The 7,869-nt window shown below is 47.8% G+C and overlaps 1 protein-coding gene across 2 annotated transcripts in view; it reads right to left on the minus strand.

Moving 5' to 3' along the window:
- The window catches only part of LOC144791269 (receptor-transporting protein 3-like), a 50,572-nt gene extending 44,610 nt beyond the window's left edge, over positions 1-5,962 (minus strand). Inside the window, exons 1-2 of one of the 2 annotated variants that reach the window (XR_013602344.1) lie at positions 5,890-5,934; positions 5,471-5,672 (exon numbers count right to left, since the gene is read on the minus strand). The gene's annotated coding sequence lies outside the window, so the exon portion shown is untranslated. Of the gene's footprint in view, positions 1-5,470; positions 5,673-5,889 lie in introns of both variants that reach the window. The other variant, XM_078665924.1, reaches the window with a different exon arrangement.
- Positions 5,963-7,869: the final 1,907 nt, after the last annotated feature.

Raw genomic sequence — 7,869 nt, forward strand, 5'->3', positions numbered from 1 at the left:
AGCACAAGCTGCTGTTTAGTGATTGAGCAATAATATTCAGAATTGGCCAAGCATTTATTAACCTGCAAATAAATGCTTGCCTGCTTATTTAACATGTTTTAAAGCTCTTTACGCAATTCCTGACCCACCCAGCCCCCTGACTGCCACCCTGCTGGCATCAGTGCGGCCCACGGTCACACCACAGACTGTACTCTGTGGCCCCAGGGAAAATGTGTGTGAGTACTTGTCTACCCAGGACTTTATACATGTTCTTTTTAATATGTCCTGCACTTCGTTTATTTCGTCGTAAGTGGTTAAGACAAATTTGTTTGAAATTGAATATCCTTACAGCCAATTCTTTCTTATGTGCTTTATACAATCCTCCAAATGAAATGTTCTGCTTTAGCATTTTTTATTTTTTTAAATGTTTCTTAGATATCTACTAGTGGGTTTTTATTTAACTGTGTTGTGCTGATTATTTAGTGTTTTGGCAAAAACTTGTTAATGTTTGTTGCATTTGTACGAGTACTTTGTATTATGTATTTCTTTTTTATCATTTTATGTGGACCTCTTCGGAGTTCCAAAACATAATAAACCAACTTGACTTGTGTGTGAGTACCCATGATCTAGGGAATACATTTTGGGGGGAGGGGGTGTAGCCCCCAAACATACACCCCTGATTGACTTTTTCTGTGGGAGGACGTCTGTAGCAGAAAGAAGCGGGACCGGTTCGATTTTGTAGATTTATTAAGTAAGATGGTAAGAAGAGCGCCCGCCCTCCAACTGACTCACCCAACATTCCACTGCCACCTCACACACCAACATTCCACCACCACAGGCTGTGAATGTCTTTGTTGCAGTTCAGGGTGTGTTACTGTCTGTACTGTGATGTGGCACAATTTGTCAAAAATGTAAGCCTTAACTTTGCCCTGTTAACCCCTCCCATGCTCGTGACGGAACCGTTCCGTCACGAGCCTCGGGTGGGCTGTGCTGGTGACGGAACGGTTCCGTCACGGCCCGCTCGCCGCGCCTGCGCGGCGCGAATTCCGCGCCTGGGCTGACGTTCTAAAGAGCGGGCGGGGCCGTGACGGAACCGTTCCATCACAAGCACAGCTCACCTGAGGGCCGTGACTGAGCGGTTCCGTCACGAGTACGGGAGCGCCGCGCGGCCCCGCCTCCCCCTTAGCGCTGCAGCGGAATAGCCACCGCAGCGAAGGGGTTAAATGAAAACTTTCCCCCCACCTAGTGGTCTGGGAGGTAGCGAGGGTGGGGGGCGGGGTACAGAGCGTGAAAATCTCAAGTGTCACAAAAAGAACGCGTGTAGCAAAGGTGGTCAGCAGGACAGTGGTGGGGTAGCAGCAGCTGGTGGTGCCTTTATTGCAGAATCCTGTCACAGAAATATTACTAAAATATGGTAGTGCAGTATAAGCAACAAACAGCACATTTTCTGTTGCAACGGTCACTAAATGTGATCAGAAACACAGATGTTTTTACTGTTAAAGAGTGCAGAAAAGGCGTGGAAATTCGCCTCCAGGAAATAATTATGTCGATTTATTTTAGTCCTCTTTAAATCTTTTTTTTCTATTACACTTCAGAATAACAAGCAATTGTGCTTCATTTAAGCTTTCCTAACTGCTGATATAGTCTGAAATATATGTACAGTCCATTTACAGGTATTTAGATTTCATAGTTTGTGTCAGGAAAAAAGGCGTGTGCTGTATCCCTGCGCGACCGCCACATAGTTCACTTTACAATTTCATCTCACTTGGCAGTTAGAGAAAGTAAACCCCACTCTCCTTGTTAAAATAATGAACAGCCATGGGCAGAAGCTTTGACGTCACTCTTTGAGGAACAGCAACTCTTACCAGATAAAAAAACAAAAGTTAAAGGCGAGCTGCATTACCCCAGCACCCCTACTTCCAGCGCCGGTGGTCACTGGCCTGGGGCTTAGGGTGACCAACCGTCCGTAAATTTCACGGACAGTCCGTAATTTCGGCCGTCTGTCCGTTGTCCGTGAAGGATTCTTTAACGGACGCCTTTTGTCCGTCATTTTAGCCGGGCCCTGGTCGCCCCACCCTAAAGCCGGCACAGCTTGCCCCCCACCTCCCTTCTTGACTCCCATGCAGTAGCAAAGCTCAGACACCCAGCAGCATAGGAGAGGCACAGCGGGATGGCAACCCTCACACCTTCAGCCCTTGATGACCTGTTAAGAGGTGCTTCGAAGGTGACTGAGAGGGAGGGGCTGCAGGTTCAGGAGCAGCGACATCTATTCAGATGCAAACAGCCCTGAACGCATCATGTCTCTGCTATTTAGAGGGGGGCTCACACATTCCATTTCTACCCAGGGCCCCAAACATCCTAGACTCGACCAGATTACACCCCTGATTACACCGAGGCAGCACGTGCTTCTCTTCACGGGGCTTAATTACTGTCACTAAATTGTAAGCAAACCTCGGTTCTTTGAACATGCAGTCTATAATGTAATACAATAAAGAAATGGCACAATCGCACCCACACTGATTAACAAAGTATGGAGGACAATCAGTTCAATCAGTTCTCTTAGAGTATCTCCTGTTAGTACTATACATCACAGTGGGGGAAGTGGGGGATAGCATTTTGGACAGAGAGCCTGTCTTCTCGTTGTCTTGTGCAGGAGGGGGCGAGGAGCCCAAGATGATACTAGAATACTGCATGCCCACCCCTGTGCCCACCCTGGTGGATCCTGTTCCCTCTCCTGTGATGGCTTCTGCCCTCCCCTCAGGGATGGCTCCTGCCCCCCATGTTGTGGCTCCAGTCCACCCCCGCCTGTGATGGCTCTTGTCCCCCCCTGTGGTGGATCCTGTCTCCGCCCTGGGTGGCTTCTGTCCCAGTCCTGGAACGGCCACTGAAGCGAGGGTGAAGTTCTTGATGGGCCTCTTCTCAAAAGGGTTCAGCTCAAAATTAATATGGAAAGGTGGGCGAGTAAGTAAGTGAATGGATGGGTGAATGGCTGGATGAATTAGTTAAAGGTTGAATGGGTGAATGAAAGATTGAATAAATGGATAATAAGAGAGGATGGATGGATAGATGAGTGAGGGGAAGGATGGAGACAAAATGTAAATAGCTGGATGTATGGGTGGATGGGTAGCTGTATGATGGATGAGGGGAAAGATGGATGAGGGGAAGGATGGATGGATGAGGGGAAGGATGGATGGATGGATGTAGGGGAAGGATGGATGGATGAGGGGAAGGATAAATGGATGGGAAGGATGGATGGGTGAGGGCAAGGATGGATGATGGATGAAAGGAAGGATGGATGAGGGGAAGGATGGATGGATGGGAAGGATGGATGGGTGAGGGGAAGGATGGATGATGGATGAAAGGATGGATGGGTGAGGGGAAGGATGGATGATGGATGAAAGGATAGATGGATGAGGGGAAGGGTGATGGATGAGGGGAAGGGTGGATGGATGAGGGGAAGGGTGGATGGATGAGGGGATGGATGAGGGGAAGGATGGATGGATGAGGGGATGGATGGATGAGGGGAAGGAAGGATTGATGGATGAGGGGAAGGATGGATGGATGAGGGGATGGATGGATGGAGGGGAAGGATGGATGGATGGGTGGGTGATGAGGGAAAGGATGGATGGAAGGATGGATGGATGGATGATGAGGGGGTGGGTGAAAGGATGGATGATGAGGGGAAGGGTGGATGGATGGATGATGAGGGGAAGGGTGGATGGATGGATGATGAGGGGAAGGGTGGGTGGATGGATGGATGATGAGGGGGTGGGTGAAAGGATGGATGGATGGATGATGAGGGAATGGATGGATGATGAGGGGGTGGGTGAAAGGATGGATGGATGATGAGGGGAAGGATGGATGGATGATGAAGGGAAGGATGGATGGATGGATGGATGGATGATGGGTGGGTGAACGGATGGATGGAGAGTGGGTGGGTGAAAGGATGGATGGATGGATGGATGATGAGTGGGCGGGTGAAAGGATGGATAGATAATGAGTGGGTGGGTGGGTGAAAGGATGGATGGATGCGTGGGTGGGTGGATGGTGGATGGTGGGTGGGTGAAAGGATGGATGAGTGGATTGGATGGTGGGTGGGTGAAAGGATGGATTGGTGGGTGGGTGAAAGGATGGATTAGTGGGTGGGTGGATGGTGGGTGGGTGGGTGGATGGTTGGGTGGGTGGATGATGGGTGGGTAGGTGGATGAGTGAAATGATGGATGGATTGATAAGTGCAAGGGTGAATGAATGGACGTATGAGTGAAAGGGTGGATGTAAGGATAGATGAGTGAGTGAAAGGGAGGGTAGATGGACAAAAAAATGAATAGATGTGTGAAGGAGGGAATTGATAGATGGATGAGTGATAGGGTCAATGGATGGATTCATGAGTGGATGAGTAGATGGATGGATATGTGGGTGGATGGATGGATGGAAGGAAGGATGGCTAAGTGAAAGGGTCAATGGAGAGAGAAAGGGAGGATGAACAGAAAAATGGAGGATGGATGGATGACTAAAAGAGTGGATGGGTGGAAGGATTAGTAAGTGAAAGGATGGCTGGATTGGTGAAAGGGTAAATGGCTGAATGGATGAGTGAATGGATGGATGGAATGAAGAGTGGATGGATAAGTGTACAGATGGATAGGGTGAAAGGGTGGATGGATGGATGGATAATGGAGTATGAGTGGAAGGATGGATGAGGGGATGGATGAAGGGATGGATGAGTGAAATGATAGATGGAAGGATACATTATGGATAGGTTTGCAAATGGTTGAATATGTTTGGAAATGGCTGGGCTTACTTATATACTATTGCGCGGACCTCTGATGTGTCTTTAAAACGTACCTATTGTCCTGAATTTGCACCAATGGCAGTTGGTCACCCTACTGGGGCTGCCATATTTCGGGGGTAGGGGGGGGGGGGGGTCGGGGGTGTCCTGGGCCTGCTCGGGTGTGCCTGGGCGTGTAACAGTGCCTAGGTTCAGTCATATGATCAGTGGGGGTGGATGAAAAGAGACTGAACCCCAGATTGGAGCTATGAACAAAAACACTGTCCTATGTGCCTCGAAGCCTGTCGGTGCAATTCAAGGACGTCTCAGAGACGTCTTGTACATATAAAGATTGACATGTTCAACTCTTGCCCCCTTGGGGCCGTCTGGAGCCGAGCGCACCCCGCGAAATATGACACAATAGCACACTTTATTTCACAGCGCTTCTGCTGCCTCTAAGCGCTGTGAATAAAAGGTATCCGTATTATCCTAATTTGAAGTGGGAAATTTATCGACCGCGAAGGTTAAAAGGCTGAGTCGATTCTGCCGCTCCCGAATGGTTTTCAGCAGAGTGCAGTCTATAGATGAAATCAGCGGCGAGCGTTTATCTCGTGAAATGTTGCGCCCTGCACCCTGTCTTCCCTTGGAGACATCACCTGGAGACCCTTCTCACCCGCCCCCCCTGCCGTCGGACTCCCCACATTAGAGCCTTTGCTGGTCACATACCTGCGGTTTTCGCTGACCCTGGAGACTTGCCCAGGAGCACACGGTGCCTTTGCGGTTGTAGTTCTGTCTGCCGGACTGGCCTGCTGTGCTCCAGTGACAGACTGGGCATGTGATGGGTGTCAGAGCTGGGCGTCAGCTGGGGCTGAGTGTATCCGAGGAGGCGGCCTGAGCAGGAATCGAAACTCAGAGCTCGGGGTAGATCCTGTAGTGTCCTAGCCTGAACACAGTCTAGTGTTCCAGAGTGTCTGTAATACACTTTACACCCACCCACCACAGACGTCATGGTGTCACATGACGCTGGCAATAAAAGGGGCCGAGCGCACGTGCTCGAGGCCATTCCCACTACCCTCATCTGGTGTCTGCGTCTATCATTGCTGCTCCTAACATGCGGGCCTAGGGCCCTCCACCTCTAACTTTACAGATCCGACCTTGATTCCTGCCTGGAGGCTCGGGTGATCTGTCTAAACAGAGTCGAGGCAAGTACCCGCCCCCACCTGCGTCTCATCCCTGTGAAGAGAGCCTTCTAGGAAAAACAAGCATTAGCAAATGCATTAGGTTTCGGTTTCGCTTATGTGATTAATAATAAGCTGTTTTTTGTTGTAAGTTGTAGCTTGCTGAGTAGTTGCACAATATAAGTTGCAGAAAGTCTGTTAAAGTGTTATGACTTGTTTATGTACAAAAAGACAATATATTGTGCTGTTACTAGTGCTGGTAAGTTATAGCAAATTTTGAAAAATGAAATGAAAGAGGGAAATAATACAATTCATTGATGTAATAGCAATATTTGGTGTTTAGAGGAGTTCTGACCACTTTTGGCCCCCGGTGCCACTGCGCCTGCTGCACCACACAAATCATGACCCTATTGTCTGTAAAGTAACTGCACTTGTGACTGCCTGTTTAATAGCAAAATATTGCAATATTTGGTGTATAGAGGGGTTCCTAGAGCTTTGGTCCCCGGTGTCACTGCACCTGCTGCATGATTCAGATCATGAACCTAGTACCTGAAAGGTAACTGCATTTGTGACTGTTTATTTAGTAGTCAAATATGGCAATATATTTGGTGTTTAGAGGAGTCCTGACAACTTATGGCTCTGGTGCCACTGCACCTGCTGCACCATTGAAATTATGACCCCAGCACTTGTGAGATACTTACACTTATAACTGCCTGTTTAGTTGTAAAATATAGCAATATTAGGTGTTTAGAGGAGTTCTGACAACCTTTAGGCCCGGTGACACTGCACCTGCTGCACCATTCAAATCATGACCCTGTAGTCTGCAAGGTAGCTGCACTTGTGGCTGCCTGTTTAGTATTAAAATGTAACATAGCTCTTGTAAATTAACTTAATTTTTATTGTGTAATCTTTATTACATTTAACAAAGAAGGGAGGTAGAGTACAACGTAGGATTCCTACTCCACGGGCACTGATAAATAAACAAGAAGAATCCTACTACCAGTGTTTAAAAAGGGGAAGAGGGGGGAACACTCAGTATTGTGTAAAATACCCCTCACACACCAACAGGCCCCTTGGTGTCATGCTTCATCATCGGGGTCTTCGCACCCCGCTAAAGGGATGCGGCACGCTACAACCTGCGACTACGTGGGAGCGTTGACAAATTAGACTATGTGTGGTGTGTGTTGAGTGTAAGTGAAAGAGGGATAGATGTGAGTGGGAGGTGTGGTGAAAAATTTTAAAAAAGTACCTGGCTAGTGGGTAAAATGAAAAAAACTTTATTTCGTACCCCTGGCTGGTGCTATTAAAAAGTGTGCAAAAGAACCAGGTTTTTTGTCTTAATTAGGGACAGAACCTCTGGTGTGCGTCGACATGTTTCGGTACTGGTGTACCTTCTTCAGGACGGGGCACAACTTCCCAACCCTACTCACGTTTTTCTAAGAAAAATCAGGGTTATCTTAATTTTTCTAAAAAGTGATAACACTCATTAAAGACGGCTACAATGTGCCTACAGCGGTTATTTGGATCATGTAATCACATGTCCTAAAAAAGAAGAAAAAACCATTAGGTTTGGTTACCATTTAGGAATGGCTCAGACAGGTGCAGTCACCTGGAGCCCCAAACAGTTAATTAAACCTGTAAAGGAAAAAGACACAAGACATATAACACACACAACATATAAGACACACTTAGGATTGTTTGTACTTATTTTCTTTGGACATACTCATGGTTTTTGCTGTCTATCGCATCATGAGCAAGTCCTGAGCATCAAGGTAGGTAGGTGGATCCACAATCTAAGGGGATAGAGAGGTGGATTCAGTGTTGTTGCTTCTACTCACTGTTTGACTCCACCGTGTACCTAAACCAGCTGGGTTTTGTTTGAATAGATACTCACGAGATCCGCCTATATTGGCCTCCTTCTACCACCTTGTGCAGCTCCGCCGTGAT

This window comes from Lissotriton helveticus, chromosome 11 (genome assembly GCF_964261635.1).
Source record: "Lissotriton helveticus chromosome 11, aLisHel1.1, whole genome shotgun sequence".
NCBI classification, from domain to species: Eukaryota; Metazoa; Chordata; class Amphibia; order Caudata; family Salamandridae; genus Lissotriton; species Lissotriton helveticus.